Source organism: Camelus ferus, unplaced genomic scaffold, assembly GCF_009834535.1.
Source record: "Camelus ferus isolate YT-003-E unplaced genomic scaffold, BCGSAC_Cfer_1.0 contig322, whole genome shotgun sequence".
Taxonomy (NCBI): Eukaryota; Metazoa; Chordata; class Mammalia; order Artiodactyla; family Camelidae; genus Camelus; species Camelus ferus.
The window spans coordinates 352,431-369,576 of NW_022588593.1; positions in this window are offsets into that span (position 1 = coordinate 352,431).

The window sequence follows — 17,146 nt, forward strand, 5'->3', positions numbered from 1 at the left end:
GTAAATTATTCAAGTTTCATTTGTTATATCCTGACTTTTCACTTGAATCTTGTTACATCTGAACTGACAAGGGGAAGAAAGACATATTTGATTTGATTTTAATCTTAGATCATCCACAGTCAAAAATATAATTAATATCCAAAACTGAAAAAGAAAGAAAAGAAGCTTTAGATTCAAATCCTTAATATCAAAATATTTGACTTACACTACAGGAAATTTGAGGAAGCATTGACTAGGTCTCAATATCTATTTACTTTAATGTATAATTTAGTATTTGTTTGCTTAGATGGAAGACAACTTCCTTCAATTATACCAGATTCTGTACTTCCTTAAATGTTACATATCATGTTACTACTTGAGTGTCTGAATATAGTTTAATCATGCCTGAGGTGTTTCAAAAGAAAGTAAATAATGATCATTTGTGGTAAGTTTATTATATAGTTGCAATCTTATTTCCTCAGTAGGTTAAATTTAGGTGTTTTAAAATAAAAAATTTATTATAGAGTTGCAACCTTATTTCATCAGTAGGTTAAATTTAGGTGTTTTAAAATAAAATACTTTAGATTAATAGGTCATCTCAGGTTATTTATCAAACACAAAATGTATTTCTCTGCAATCGGAAGCAGATATTTAAATTACTTTTGTAGGACCAACTAGATCTGGACCAATATAGGTATCCTTAAGAATAATTAAGTAAATTTTTTCATTGTATAAGTCTATAAAACTTAAGAAGTTTTAGTTTGGGGAATTTTCATACCAGCAAGAAAGGAAGAGTACAATTTTCCTACATATCTTTATTATTTATTCATATCAAAATGATATCACTTAATAGATGGTTTTTCGAAGAACATAAATAAATCCTTTAGTGCTTATTACAAAATTAACCTTTATTTTCTCAAATTCTTGACTTTCAAAAGCTATGTTACCCCTCTGCATCTCCAAAAAAATTAAAAGTACAGCACCGACCAGAATCATCTACAAAGAGGAATAGTGTATTTACAGTAATGAATAGACATGGTGCGGGGTATTAACAACTAGGGGCTATACTCAGAAACTTAAGACAATTTCCTAATACAAACTTCAGAAACTCTCTAAAATAAAGTTAGGGATAGAGAAAATTCACTGACGTTGCATACTTGGTTGCTTTAATCTGCTCAACCACATATTTTACACATCCTTCTTAAGTTGTCACTTCTTTTAAATTTTTATTTCGTTTTTTGGTTCTCTGCATCCTGGTTATCTCATCTGATGATTGATAATCATCTAATTGATGATTTTATTTAAATTATTTATTATTTTAACTGAGTATCTGCAAGATTTTGAACATGTATTTATATATGTACATACGCACCACCACTAGTAGTTTTAAATCCTTATGTATATACATATAAAATTTCTATTTTTGTCATTTTTCAGAAAGGTACGTGTATAAAAAGAATGAATTATCAGAGAGACAATTAATGAAATGATATTATACACCTTTAAACTGTGAAAAAAAAGTGACTAACATTTTAAGTGCATTTACTTGTGAATATTTGAGATTAAAAGAGAAGAAAATTACTTTTTCACAATGACACACTTGTTTGGACAAATCAAATGTACACAAAATTTAGAACGAGGAGATGCTAATCTTGTTTATTAAGCTCTTAAAAGTGTTGTAAGAATCCTAACTTTAATTTCAGAGCAAGTGTTTCTATAATTACTACATATTGACAATCATTAGTTATGGTGTATTATTGTCAAATATTTCTGCTGTAGGCACCCAATACAAATTTGATTTTTTTATAGAAGAGCACAAGTAATTTTTGACACAATATATCTCTAATATATGTAATAAAAGCTAAAAATAAACTTTATTTTTTATATTTGCATAGCAAAGCTATAAAGTATTGCATAAAACTGTTGAATTACATTATCTGGAATGTTTGGATTACCAGTAATTTTAAATGTATTTTTTTGTATTTTCCAAATGTTATATATTTAAGCATACATGACTTTTGTAATCAGAAAAGAACTTTCTCTCTGAAGAGAAAAAAATAAAAACTTTTAATATAAAAAGTTTCATGTTTTTAAAGACTGTCCCCTCTTTCAACATCTTGCTGGGAAGCCCTGAATGGCAATACAGGAGCTCCTTGCCCCTACCTTCATGTTTATCACCCCAGCATATGTTCCATTATAGCTCTTGGCTCGAGTATAGATTATGTATTTGGAGTGATTTTGTTCTGATGTGCACAACAACCCCAACTTATAATTAGTTTAGTGAACAAGAAATTATATATATATAAGGATTTTCTGGACAAAAGGACAACTACAGACATCCAACCTATCTATCTAGATTATCAAGAGTGTATTGTTATTTTAACTCAAAGCACTGTTACCTTATAAATATGAATGACATCATTGACTATGTTTGTTAATATGAAGCTCAAGTTTCACATTATTTTCTATTTATATAAACCAAATAATAAGCCCAATTTTGCATTGTGATGAAGGTTTGCTAACATCATATGTGATATTTGCAGGATTATTCTTCTAAGTAATCTACAACAGGAAATTTTGGGATTGCACTTGACCACTCATCATGCAAATTTAAATGTAAATCTTGTTAGAAACAACCCCAAACAAACTTCTACATAATTCTCTTCTTCAAAATAGAATAAATTGCCTAGTTTGTGAATCACCTAATTTGACTAAAAATTATTTAAATGTTCTTTTAGCTATTTTGAGATGTTTATAGCATACAGACAGATTTTTTTTTTTTAATCCCTCTTATTTGTATTCTTATCCCTAGTTTTGGAGTGCATTTATTCAGTCTTTGGAGTCTACTTTCTGTTTTAAGTAAAACATCTGTGTGTTACCACCCGCCTACAGCCACCCCTGCAAAAATGTGGATTTTGGCAAGCTAACAAGAACAAACTGACACACCAGATATACATAGCTGTAGGTGGGCCAAGGTCTTCCATCTGTAGTGCACGCCACTTACAGTCATTTAACAAAGGTTATATGGGTTGGAATAATATGTGCAAGGTAAAATTAAACTAAAAATCTAACTTCATGATATTAAAATATTTTCGTCCTTTAATCCTTTGATTATATTACTAAATAAAGTTAAAATAAACCTTGATATTCTGCTACAAAATTATTTTTCATGCAATTTCACCAAATATACATCATTGCTGCAATTTTAGCAATAGAATTATGATTATTTAACCTATTAAAATTAACATGGTATTCTTTAGAGGGGTTAAGATGTTCCATTCTATTTTTTAAAACTTTCCTATCAATGCAATATAGTCTAAAATGTTAGCTTCCAACTGTGAGCTTTAAATTTTTATCTCAGCATATTTTAACGATATAGGAATCTTCCTATCCTGTGGTACTGGTTCAGGCACCCCATTTTGCTATAGAAGGATGGTTTCATTTTGATTGTGATAATCTAAAGACTATTAATTAATTATGCCATTCTAATTATAAGTTATTTTTAAAGATTTTGGTGCATGATAGGAAATTAAGCATTTTTTCTGTGTAAATGACCAAGCCCCTTCTAAGCTATATTATATAGCTTAATTTAAGATATTTATTTCCTTCATTTTCAGAAATAAACATTCAATCAGATGACATTTAATTTTCTAATTTTATGTGTAAATGACTAAAATCAAATAACACTGGATGCCTTGTTTTTTCACATGTATAAGGTAGAAATACTTCTCACTTTTGATAATAATTTTCTATTGCAAATTGATTTTAAAATGTAAGAAGCTAAGCCAAATGTTTGTATGTACTTTTTCAAGAAATCATGAAAGAATTTTCTTTTTTTTGGCAATCTGTGGCAACATGAACATCCCAGTAACATGCCATTATTTTAATTCAACCTGACTGAAGTATAATTTGCAGGAAATTAAATGCATACATTTTAACCGAACAATGTGATGATTTTAACAAATGCATATCCTATGTAATTACCACCAGAATAATCAAAATATAGAATATTTCTTATCTCCACAAAACATTGCCTCTTTGCATGCAACTTTGATTTCAATTACTTTATCATCCCAGTCTCTGGCCCAGTCAACAGTGAACTATGTAACTATTTTCAGGCAATATACATTAGTTTTACCTGTTCTAGAATTTCATATAAATATGTATTTGGTTTGGTTTTGTTATGCTTTTTCCAATGGCATTCAAAAATGTTATTTTGTATGTATTTATACATATGTGTCTTTATGTGTATTCTATGTATTATACACATATTTTTAGCAAGTGTTTTCATATATATCAATAATTTATTTATAAAAAAGTGTTGAATAATATTCCACTTCATGGATATAAAGCAATTATTTTTATGTATTCACTTTTTGCTGAACTTTTTTTTCCAGTTTTTGGAATGAATATGAATAAAAATTATCGTGAATATGACTTGTGTACAGGTCTGTAGATTCATGTTTCATTTCTTTTGGGTAACTACCTAGGAGTAAAATTGTTAGGTTATATAATATTTATGTGTGTGTTTTTTTTAAGTGCTAAACTGTTTTCAAAAGTATGTGTACCATTTTCTACTACTATCAGTAATAGGTAAGTGTTCCAGTTGCTCCTGGTGTTCATCACACCTGGTATTGTTAATCTTTTTACTTTTAGTTATTTTAGTCAGTCTGTAGCGGATCTTTTGTGATTCTAATATTCATTTTTTTGATAAGATAACTAATAATTTCAAGTATGTTTTTATGTGATTATAGGGTATGTTCATTGATATGTTTCATTCATGAAGTGCCCATTTTTAATACATTTTATTATATTACCTAGTTGTAAAAGTTTTTAATATCTTCCAGATTGAAAATCTTTGTCTTTATACATTCTGGATTGTTATCCTTTCTACTGTGCATATTTTTAAAATTTTTTCAAGCCCTATTTACACTTTTTTCTATAGTTACTGTTCTTTGGGGTTTTGTCAAAAAAATGTTTGCCTATCACACGGTCATAAAGATCTCTCTTTTGATTTCTTCTATATAGTTTGTATTTTGAGCTTTTGTATTTGCATTAATTTTTCTCTATGATAAAAAGTAAAGATTAAAGTGTTTTCTTCTAGCTTTCAAGTGTATATTTGATTGGACAAGCACCATTTGTTAAAAGAAAGTCATTTTTCCTTTTAATTTAAACTTACATTTCATTGAAAATTAAACTTGTGTATGCCAATTTAGAGCTCTCCATTTTGTTTCATTGGGATATGTGTCTATTTTAATATCTGTTTCACATTATCTTAATTCCAGTGGTTTTATAGTAACACTTAAGGAAGTAAATCCTCAGAGATTTTTCTTCATTTTCAAAAAATTTTGGTTACCATAAATTCTTTGGATTTTCATGTGTATTTTAGAGTCATCTCTATTTCTGTGATTGGAATTGTATGGAATATATATGTGAATTTAAAGTGAATCAACATGCAAACAATATTGATTCTTCAAACCCATGAATACTTTGTTTTCAGAAGACCTATCGTGCTCATATTTTGTTAAACTTGCTCTTACAATTCACACTTTTTGTAAATAGTATTCTTTTTAAATTCATTTCAATTGTTTATTGCCAAGATATAGAAATATAATAGGTTTTTATGTTGACGTGATATCTTGTGTCCCTGCCATTACTTATTCATCAGTAATAACAGTTTTAGTTAGATTCCTTCAATTCAACCTGCACTATCATCATTTACGCAAAAACAAGAACAAAAAATGCTACTTTTGCCTTTTGTTCTATCTTACTATTTTCTTACATTTTGTGTTAAAGTCTCAGTTCAAAATATTTTGTACTGATTTTTTTTCTTTAATACATGCATTAATTTAAGGGCATTATTTCATTTTAAATTATTTGGGGATATTTCTAGACAAATTTCTGTTCTTGATTTCTAATATAATTTTGCCATGGACAGAATTTGGTCTGTGCATATCAATCCTTTTATATTTAACGAGTCTTGCTTTATGAACCAGCATATGGGCTATCCTAGGCAAGGTACCATCACACTTGGAAAAATACAGTATTTTCTACCATTACTGTGTAGATAGTTTTTAAAATGTACTTTCATTAAGTTGGTTGATACTGCTACAGTATTTATGAAGGAGGATTGCTGAAATTTTGAACTATAATTGTACACTTATCTACTTCTTTTTTTGGTCTGGTAGTTTTGCTTTATGTATTATGAAGCACTGCTGGTAGGTATACACATTTATGATTGTTTTGTCTTCTTGATTATTTCACCTGTGTGTTTTGACATGCCCTCTTCATTTCTGGTAACACCATTTGTCCTAATGTCGTCTTCATTGGATAATACTATAGCTAATTCAGTTGTCTTAAAATGTATGTATACTTAAAACTCCTGTATTAATATATTTGCAAATATCCCTTTTATCTTTTTACTTTTTTACCTATGTCTTTACATTTAATGTATCTCTGTGGAAAATACATATAGTTATGCCTTTTTTATATACCCAGATAATCTCAGGGTGGATTGCTTTTCTCACTGAAGTGTTCACACAACTACATAAATTATAATTATCTTTAAACATGTCATCTTTTTATTCACTTGTTCCATCTGTTCTTTGTTCCATTGTGTTGTTTCCTGTCTTCTTTTTGAATACTTGACTATTTTTAGCAATCTATTTTATCCTCACTATTGACTTACAATATATATTTCTTTCACTATGTATTTATATTCTATGGTTACTTTATCATTTGCAACATACAGATTTAACTTATTATAGTATGCCATAAAATACTATTCTCAAACTTCAAGGGCAATGCAGAAAAATAATAATGTGCTTCCATTTTTTCTCTTCTACATTTTGACACTGTTTGCATATATTATATTGACATTGTATTCAGAAGAATGCACAATGTATTGACATTTTTGTTTAAACTGCAAATTATTTTTATAAAAATTTTAAAAGTTAGAAAGAACTGTTTTTATTTATCAACATATTTATCATATCCAACACTCTTCATTCCTTTGTCTAGATCAAGTTTTCTTCCACTACCATTTTCCTTCAATCTCAATAACTTATTTTACCTTTTCTTAAATGCAGATTTGTTGATTAAGAAGTGTATCAGTAGTGTTTTGTCTGAAAAAGGCTTCATTTTGCTTTCAAAATGTAGGTGATTTTCTCTCAATGGAAAATTCCCTTTTGACAAATTTTTTCTTCCATCACTAAAAAGATGCTATTCTGTAGATTTTAGCTTGATTTTTTTTCATGAGAAATTAGTGCTCATTTAATTATTTGCAAAGTATCTGGTTTTTCTGCATGTTTAAGTACTTTTTCCATATGATATGTTTCAGTAATTCAATTCCATTCAGTTTGCTATAGTTTTTTTCATATTTATCTTATATGGATCATTTAGCCATATGGCTCTTAGATTTATAGTTTACACCAAATTTTGAAAATTTTCAAATATCCACACTCCCCATTCCCCTTCAGGGAATACAGTTACTCATATGTAAGACTATTGTTGATAGGCCCATGATTAAGCAAGACCTTATATATTCTATTATGTTTAAATCTATTTCTCTCTACTTCAGTTTAAATAATGTTTCTTATTATCTTCAAGTTAACTTTTTTTTACTATTGTATCTAATTTGTTGTTGAACCATACAGTAATTTTTAAATTTAAATAATACAAAGATTCATTGGGGCTTCAAAAAACATGGTGGAATAGAGGAACATGGAGCTCACTTCATCTGAGTTTATATGGCTATGAATCTAAAACAAGTACAGTTATAGGTTAACATACATGAAACCAGGGTAACCACAAATCAAAGCATATAATAGATTCATACACACAAGAAGAAAGGAACTCAAGCATAATACAAAAGAAAATCATAAAACCACAAAAGGAAAAACAAAAAGAAGAAAAGGAACAAAGACAAAATAAAAAAAATCAACTGGAAAACAAGTTTTAAAATGGCAATAAATACATACTTATCAATAATTATTGTAAATTTAAACAGGCTGAATGCTCTGATCAAAAGGCACAGAGTGGCAGATTGGGTAATAAAATAAAACCCTACAATATGCTGCCGACAAGAGGCCCACTTTAGGGCAAAAGACACATACAGATTGAAATTGAGAGGATAAAAAAATATTTCATGCTAATAGAAAGGACAAGAAAGTGAAGGTAGCAATATTCATATTGGACAAAATAAACTTTAAAGTAAAAGCTAAGAAGAAAGGTAAAGAAGGACACATAATGATAAAAGGAGCAATACAAGAAGAGGATATTATACTCACTAACATATATGCACCCAGTATAGAAGCACATGAATACATAAAACAAATATTAACAGATATAAGGGGAGAAATTGATGGGACTAAAATAATTGTAGGAGACTTTAACATCCAACTGACATCAATGGACAGGTCTTCTGTATAGAAACTCAACAAGGCATGATAGAACAGTTAGATTTAATTGATATTTATAAGGTGATACATACAAAAAAATAAAAGACCATATATTCTTTTCAAGTGCTCATGGAATATTCTCTAGGATAGATCATATGAGTATGGATGTGAAACAAGCTGCAACAAAGAGGATAGAAATTATTTTAAGTATCTTTTTTTTTTTTTACCACAATGGCATGAAACTAGAAAACAACCACAAATAGAGAAATGAGAAAAAAAAAATGATTACATGGAGAATAAGCAACATGCTACAAATAAATAAATAAATAAATAAATAAATAAAACAAAACCCTAATGGATCAATGATAAAATCATAGAGGAAATAAAAAATACTTTGAGAAAAATGTCAATGAAAACTCAGCACACAAAATCTATGCGACGTAGCAAAAACAGTTCTAAGAGGAAAGATCATAGAAATAGAAGCCTTCCTTCAAAAAACAAGAAAAATCCCAAGTAAACAATCTAACCTACCACCTAAAAAAATTAGAAAAAGAACAAACAAAACCCAGATTCAGCAAAAGGAAGGAAATAATAAAGATCAGAGAGGAAATAAAGAAAATAGACATAAAAAATAATAGGAAACATCAATAAAACCAAGAGTTGGTTTTTTGGAAGGTAAATAAAACTGACAAACCTCTGGCCAGGCTTACCAAGAAAAGAGAGAGGACCCAAATAAATAAAATAAGAGGTGAAAGAGGATAAATAACAACCAATACTGCAGAAATACAAAATAACATAGGAAAATACTATGAACAGTTATATACCAACAAATTGGACAACCTAGAGGAGATGGATAAGTCTTTAGAAACATACAACCTGTCAAAATTAATCAAGAAGAAAAAGATAATTTGAACACATCCATCAAGAGAAGTGAAATAGAATCTGTATTTAAAAACAAAAATCCTTGCAAATAAAAGTCTAGGACCAAATGTCTTTACTGGGAAATTCTACCAAACAAAGAACTTATTCCTATCCTTCTAAAGCTCTTACAGAAGACTGAAGAGGAAGGAACACTCCCAAAGTCATTCTATAAAGCCACCATCACCCTGATATCAAAATCAGACAAAGACACTACCAAAAAAAAAAAAAAATTACAAGTCAATACCTTTGATGAATATAGATGCAAAATTTCTCAGCAAAATATTAGCAAACCCAACAACACATAAAAAAGCATCGTATACTATGACCAAGTTGGTTTCATACCAGGGACACAAGGGTGGTTCAACATACGCAAATCTATCAATGTGATACACCACATCAACAAAATAAAAGACAAAAACTCCATGATCATCTTAATAGATACAGAAAAAAAGCATTTAATAAAATCCAACATCCACTCATGATAAAAACTATTGCCAAAGTGGTTACAGAGGTAACATATCTTAAAATAATAAAAGCCACTTATGACAAAACCACAGCTAACATAATGGTAAACTGTGAAAATCTGAAAGTCTTCAAGCTAAATTCTGGAACAAAACAAGGATGCCCACTCTCACCACGTTTATTCAACATAGAACTGGAAGTCCTAGTCATAGCAATTAGACAAGAAAAAAGAAATTAAAGGTATTTAAATTGGAAGGGAAGAGGTAACAATTGTCATTATATGCATGTGACATGATACTCTGTAAAGAAAACCCTATAGGCTCCACACAAAAATCTATTAGAATTGATAAATGAATTCAGCAAGGTGGCAGGATTCAAGATTAACATATAGAAATCTGTTGCATTTCTTCATACTAACAATGAAATATCAGAGAAAGTAAAAGAAAAAAAATCCCATTTAAAACCACATCCCAAAATACCTAGGAATAAATCTAATTAAGGAAGTGAAAGACTTATATGGTGAGAACTCTAAAACATGGATAAAAGGAAATCAAAGATGATTCAAGGAAATGGAAAGATACCCCATGTTCTTAGATTGGAAGAATTAATATAGTTAAAATGGCCATAGTACCCAAAGCAACCTACAGATTTAATGTGATCCCTATCAAATTACCCATGACATTTTTGACAGAACTAGAACAAATGATCCTAAAATGTATATGGAACCACACAAGGACCCAGAATTACCAAAGCATTTCTGAGGAAAAATAACAAAGCTGGAGGCATAACCCTTCCAGACTTCAGAAAATACTACAAAGCCACAGTAATCAAAACAGCACTGCATTAGCACCAAAACAGATATACAGATGAAAGGAACAGAACAGAGAGCCCAGAAACATATCCACATACCTAAAGTCAATTAATCTGCAACAAAAAAGGCAAGCATATACAATGGAGAAAAGACAGCCTTTTCAGTGAGTGGTGTTGGGAAAGCTGGACAGCCACATGTAAATTAATGAAGTTAGAACACTCCCTCACACCATACAAAATATAAGACATGACACTACAAAACTCCTAGAAGGAAACATAGGCAAAATATTCTCTGACATAAATCATCACAATGTTTTCTTAGGTCAGTCTTTGAAAGTAAAAGATATAAAAGTAAAATAATTAAATGGGACTTACACTTAGAAGCTTTTACACAGCAAAGGAAACTATAAAAATGGAAAGACAATACAGAATGGGAGAAAATATTTACAAATGATATGACTGTCAAGGGCTTAATTACCAAATGATACAAACAGTTCATCAGCCATATAGCTCAAACAACAACAACAACAGCAACAACAACAACAACCCTCCCCACTCCCCTGCCAAAAATGGGCTGAAGATCTAAATAGACATTTCTCCAAAGATGACACACAGATGGCCAACAGGCACACGAAAAGACGTTCTACATTGCTAATTATGAGAGAAATGCAAATCAAAACTACAATGAGGTATCTCCTCACACCAGCCAGAATGACCATCATCAAACAGTCTACAAAAATAAATGCTGGAGAAGGTGTGGAGAAAAGGGAACCTTCCTACACTGTTGGTGGGAATGTAAATTGGTACAGCCACTATGGAAAACAGTATAAAGTTTCCTTAAAAAATTGAAAATAGAGTTACCATATGATCCAGCAATCCCATTCCTGGACATATATCCAGAAAAGATGAAAACTCTAATTCTAAAAGATACATGCACCTCAAAGTTCATAGCAGTACTATTTACAATAGCCAAGACATGAAAGTAACCTAAATGTCTGTCAACAGATGACTGGATGAAGATGTGCTTTATGTATACAACAGATATTACTCAGCCCTAAAAAAGAATGAAATGATGCCATTTGCAGCAACATGGACAGACTCAGAGACTATCATATTAAGTGAAGTATGCCAAAGAACATGGCAATATGTGGTATCACTTATATATAGAATCTAAAGAATAGTACAAATGAACTTTTTTAAAAAACAGAAACAGACTCACAGATATAGGAAAAAAAACTTATGGCTATCAAAGGGGAAGTGGGATGCTGATATAAATTAGGCATATGAGATTTAGGGATATATACTACCATATGTAAAATACATGAACAGCAAGGATTTACCATATAGCACAAGGAACTATATTCAATATCTTGTAATAATCTCCAATGGAAAAGAATAAAAAAACAAAAAGAATATATATATATATTTATATCTGAATTAATTTTCTATAAACCTGAAACTAACAATATTGTAAATCAATTATACTTTAATTTAAAAATTAGATATGTTTTTAATCTCTAGATTTTTCTCATTTTCCTTAACATTTTATAATTTTCAACTCATTATGTCTGTGTTTTCTTTAACTCTTTCAACATATTTAAAATCATTGTTTTGAAGTCTTTCTTATTTTCAAGTTTGTTCCTATTGACTGGTTGTCCTCCATGGTACGGGTGATATTTATTTATTCTTATTCTTTCTTTCTTCCTTTCTCACATGCCTCATACTTTTGATTAGATGCTAGAAATTATGATCATTATGTAGTTGAGTGTCCTTCCCACTTTGCCTACCCACTATGCAGAGTTCGGAATGGATTTTCACTAGGACATTTACTTTCTCAATCAATATCCAAGAGTTTGCACCAACATTATTTAATTTGATGAGAAAAAAAAAAAAAACAAACTTGGGAAGTTTTAGGTAGAGATATTTATAGGTGAAAATAATGAGGCTTTAGAAAATATATTGTACCTCGAACTTCTATGTCCTGTACATGTTAGAAAAAACTTAAAAACCGGAGTTTAAATTTCACTACAAATTTAACAGTCCTAATAACAATATATTTTATAGATGTCTTTCTTTTTTTAATCTTTATCTTTTGTGATACTATACAAGAAAACTTGATTTAAACAATGATCTCAATAGTTTATTCTTCTAAGCCTCTTCACCATTTTGCATTGTTCAGGACAAATTTGTTTCTCTCCCTTTTTTTCTCTTCCAGCACAAATTTCCTTCCTTCTCTTCCAGGTATATAAAGATCCTTCCTGGAATTCAAGGCCCAAATCAATATGCCTGTTCTATAAAAATCTACTATAACTGTATAAATGATTTTTACACATGCATACATATAATTATATTTTATTTGTGTAATTGATTTATTTATATCATATTTTATTTTATAGATACAGTTTTTAAGAGGTATATATTTCCTAACCAGGTCCATCCCACTACATTGGACCCACTTTCCAAAAACCATAACTATTTGTAATTTCTTACCTTATGTAAACTGATAATAAATATTTCATGGATATCTTATTAATTGATATGATATATAACTTACTTGCCAATGCTCACCCTTTTCTGGGATTTTAAGATCATTTCAGTTATTTCTTTTATAAAGGTCAGTTTTTGATTATTTAATCTACTGGTAATCTAATATTATCATTTCCTTAGGAAAAACCATGTCACCAGGGATGAACTACTATGAATTCATCTAATGTTAGATGATCTTAGATGAGTAAATCTGCCTATAATTGATACTAGTTTGCATTTTTTGGCATCCAACAAGTTATTTTACATTTAGATTTTGGAGTTTATTTTGTATGTGAAAAGTTCCAACTTTGATAACTAAGTGATACTAACTAAGCAGAAAAGATATAGATTCCAAACTTACTTCTTTTGGCCAGAATGGAAGAAATGGTACTAGAATTATCCTCTCATAATGGAAAACTTAGAAAAATCTGTGAACAGCTGTTTTCAGATATTGGACAAGAAGCAGTCTCAAAGAGACAGATATAAGCATTTAAGGAGTTTAGCAGCTGGGATTTGTGAATGAGATTATTGGAGACGAGGAAGTTACCCATTCCTCAACCCTTCCAAAAAAAAAAAAAAAAAAAAAAAAGAGCTCCATGAATCTAAGGGGTACAAGCATAGGGTAAATATCCATAAGACCTGTCAAAGAACACATTCAGGAGAAAGAACAACTAGGGTAATTTAAGATGAAAAGCTCTTCAGATTCAACTGGAGTAGAAAATATTCAAGATCCAACCAAAAAGATCAGAGACAATTAACTGAACAGCAATGGTATTCAGTAGAGATCCCGGAAGGGTCATGCCTTGTAGTAAAGCTTAATTAGTCCAGGTAAAGTCTAGGCTACCCTAACAAAATTTGAAAGTATCAAACTGACCTCCAAGTAGCTTAACTGCCACCCAAAACAAAACTCATTCCACTTTAAAGGATGCTGCTCTTAGGAGAATTTGATTGAAAATCCTCTAAGCCCATAAATGGATCTTAAAAACCATAGTCGTCAGTGAACCAAATATGTGCAATAAAATAAGTTTAATAACATAATATAATAGTGCATTGTTTTAGAACATGTAGAAACAAACAACAGCACAAAAGATAGTCTGTAGCAGAGTCAGGGTGGGTAGGGAGGAGAGTGGAGTGTGTGAATGAAAAGGAATAAATGAAATAAGAGAAAAGAGTAACACCAAAAATAAAACATATCATTAACCCAACCTCTCCAATGAGGTTAAAAATAAATGGCTTGATAATACTGTATTTGCAAAAGTGTCTGTTATCTAAGGTCCATGAAACCTAAGCAAAACATGTTGTGAACAGTGTTCAATTTGGTTAAAGTAATACATCAATGTGTGTCACTTCCTTTGCTCACTGACTTCTTTTTAATTCACCTGAATAATCTGTACAGTCACTTCAGTTTGTCATGGTTTTCATTGCAGCTTTCTGGCTCACAGATAGTTCATATGACTGTTTTTCTTCTAAATTAAGTGGCCACAAGTAAAAATCCACAGATGAGAGTAAAGAAAGCAGAGAAGAATAAAAGGAAAAATAAAAAAAAAATAGGAAAGAAAAATGAGAGATGAAGGAGACAACTGAAAGAAGCAGCAACAAAGTCAACAAGCTGGACATTCCCTTAGGGCTCTCTTTTTCCTTTCCTATCTCCTTTTTTTTTTTTTTTTTTTTTTTTGTAAATCAGAAATGCTTTACTAATTATAGTCTCCCTGATTGTAAAACCTTACTTTGTTTCCATTAAAGGAGATTATACAGAGAAGTTTTAATTCAGCTGGATGGTGAAGAGCAGGAACCAGGCAGCTAAGGAGGGGTTTTAGAGTTATTCTCTCCCACTCATATCAGGGTCTTATTTTCTGTCAACTCACTCGTCTCCATTAGCAGCAACCCAACTGCTGATAGTAGGAAGCTCAGAGAATCTACATACACCATCTTGGAAAGATTGACAATAAAAATTTGTGACTATAAGTAAATCTGAGCACAATAAATAAGATAGCACATGGACAGAGAAGATCAGTAAAAGAAAAAACAGGTGAAGAGAAACTATTACTATTAATCTGTCTGATGCCTAACTGAACAAATACTATTGAGCTTAAAGGAACCAAAGAGAAGAAGAAATTTTTACAAAGATGTATATTTCTGATACATGCTGTCGTTAGATTTCCCCACTTCTTTTTATTTTATTATAATATTTTAATATGCCTATCTTTACTGAGAAGCAAAAACGCAGTAATACATTGTATATAAAAGCAAACTCTGCAGGAGAGAAAGGAATTGATAGGCCTAGGGCAATGTGGTGAAGGCAAGAGATTGACGGTAACAGAACAAAAAAGCCCCACAGTCTTTTCTTTCTTTGATCATAAACACAGGAGTGTTTGAGATATCTATATATCTATATCTATATATATATATTTGGTGCATTATAAATTATATACACATTTAATATTTTTATTGTTTAAAAGACTGGAAAATTAATTTTTAATTCAGTATCTTAATCTTCATGAACATAGCCATCTGGTTTGGACATTTGGACTCTAGCACAGATGGTTGCTATCTGCTGGGACATTCTCCCACCATTCTTCTCCAAGTTAATATGGCAATGTTAAGTGAAAATATAGAAAATACAGTTAGAATTGTTGATATAGTTAAGCTTCAAAACCATAAATCTACTTATCATTATGATATTTCAAAGCACAAAACAGTGCATACAAAGTCATACAATTAGAATAATCTGCTATTTAACTGAAATATATACAGATATACATCACCATTCACTTTTAAAATGATAGCTACAGTTTCTTGTCCTTTCTCACTCTTAATAAATGGCCCCTCCAGCAGCTGCCTTCCCTGTGAATTCTGCACTAAACACCACTGAAAATTGCTTGTGTTAAACATAATGTTTTCACAGCTGCAAGCATGGCTTTTAAATAGCAAAGGTGCACTGAAGCCATCCTCAGCAATTAATAAACACAATACTAACAATATTTGCACTTGTGACATTTTTACTCTGAGCATACCAAAGCACTTTACAAATAAACATGTGTTATTAACCTAATTTTTTACAGACTGGGGGGAAAATCCTCTAGATTAGGTTAAGGCCACTTAAGTTACTTTGCCAAAGACTACCCAACAAATCAGACTCATGACCTTGAATAGAATCCAGGACTCCCATAGGGCCTCTGTTTTTCTTTATGAAAACCTACCACCTATTAGAATTTGAACTTTAAATGAATACCATTTAATGAACTTTGCACATCATATTTGTAACAACATTTGCCATAAAAACCACTGCACCAGCTCTTACTTCCAATATCATGTTTTTTCTCATAAAACAGCAAATATTAAATTTGAGAGAGATTTTTACAAAAAAAAAAAGCCTTTAATCAAACTACTCAGGGGAGTAAGTGAAACCCACTGGAGCAATGGAGGAACAGTTGGTGGACATAAAGGAAATGATGGTTAGGCTTTGGATGGCTTTCAGAGGATGGAAGACAGGAAGACACTAATGGAAAGCCCAGGATGTTTGTTCAACAACTGTGATTCTAGCCAGCTGCCAAAGCTCCTGAGCCATTTTGTTTGTCAATATAGAGAGATTAGATATTTGTATTATCACATCGTAAGTTCTCAACCAATGCCCAAAGGCTAAGTTGTCTACTGTTTCATAATGTGTGCCCCATTTTCATTAGTCTATAAACTCTGCAAACACTTGAATTTTGTGCTACATAACTATATCCATAGTTCTTTCTTGTTTAAAAGACTGCAAAAGTCATTTTTAATTCAATATCATACCTTCATGAACATATATGCCTTCTGGTTTGGACATGTTGATGCTAACACAGATGGTTGTTACCCACCTGGACATTCTCCCATCATTCTTCTCCAAGTTAATATGGCAATGTTATCAGATTTGTTGATAAATATATGGTTATGAATATACCTACTAATCATTATGATATTTTAAATCACCATTTTTATTAAAAAACAGTACATGTAAAAGCATAAAGTTAGAACAGTCTGATATTTAACTGAATTGTAGCTGTTTCCTATTAAGA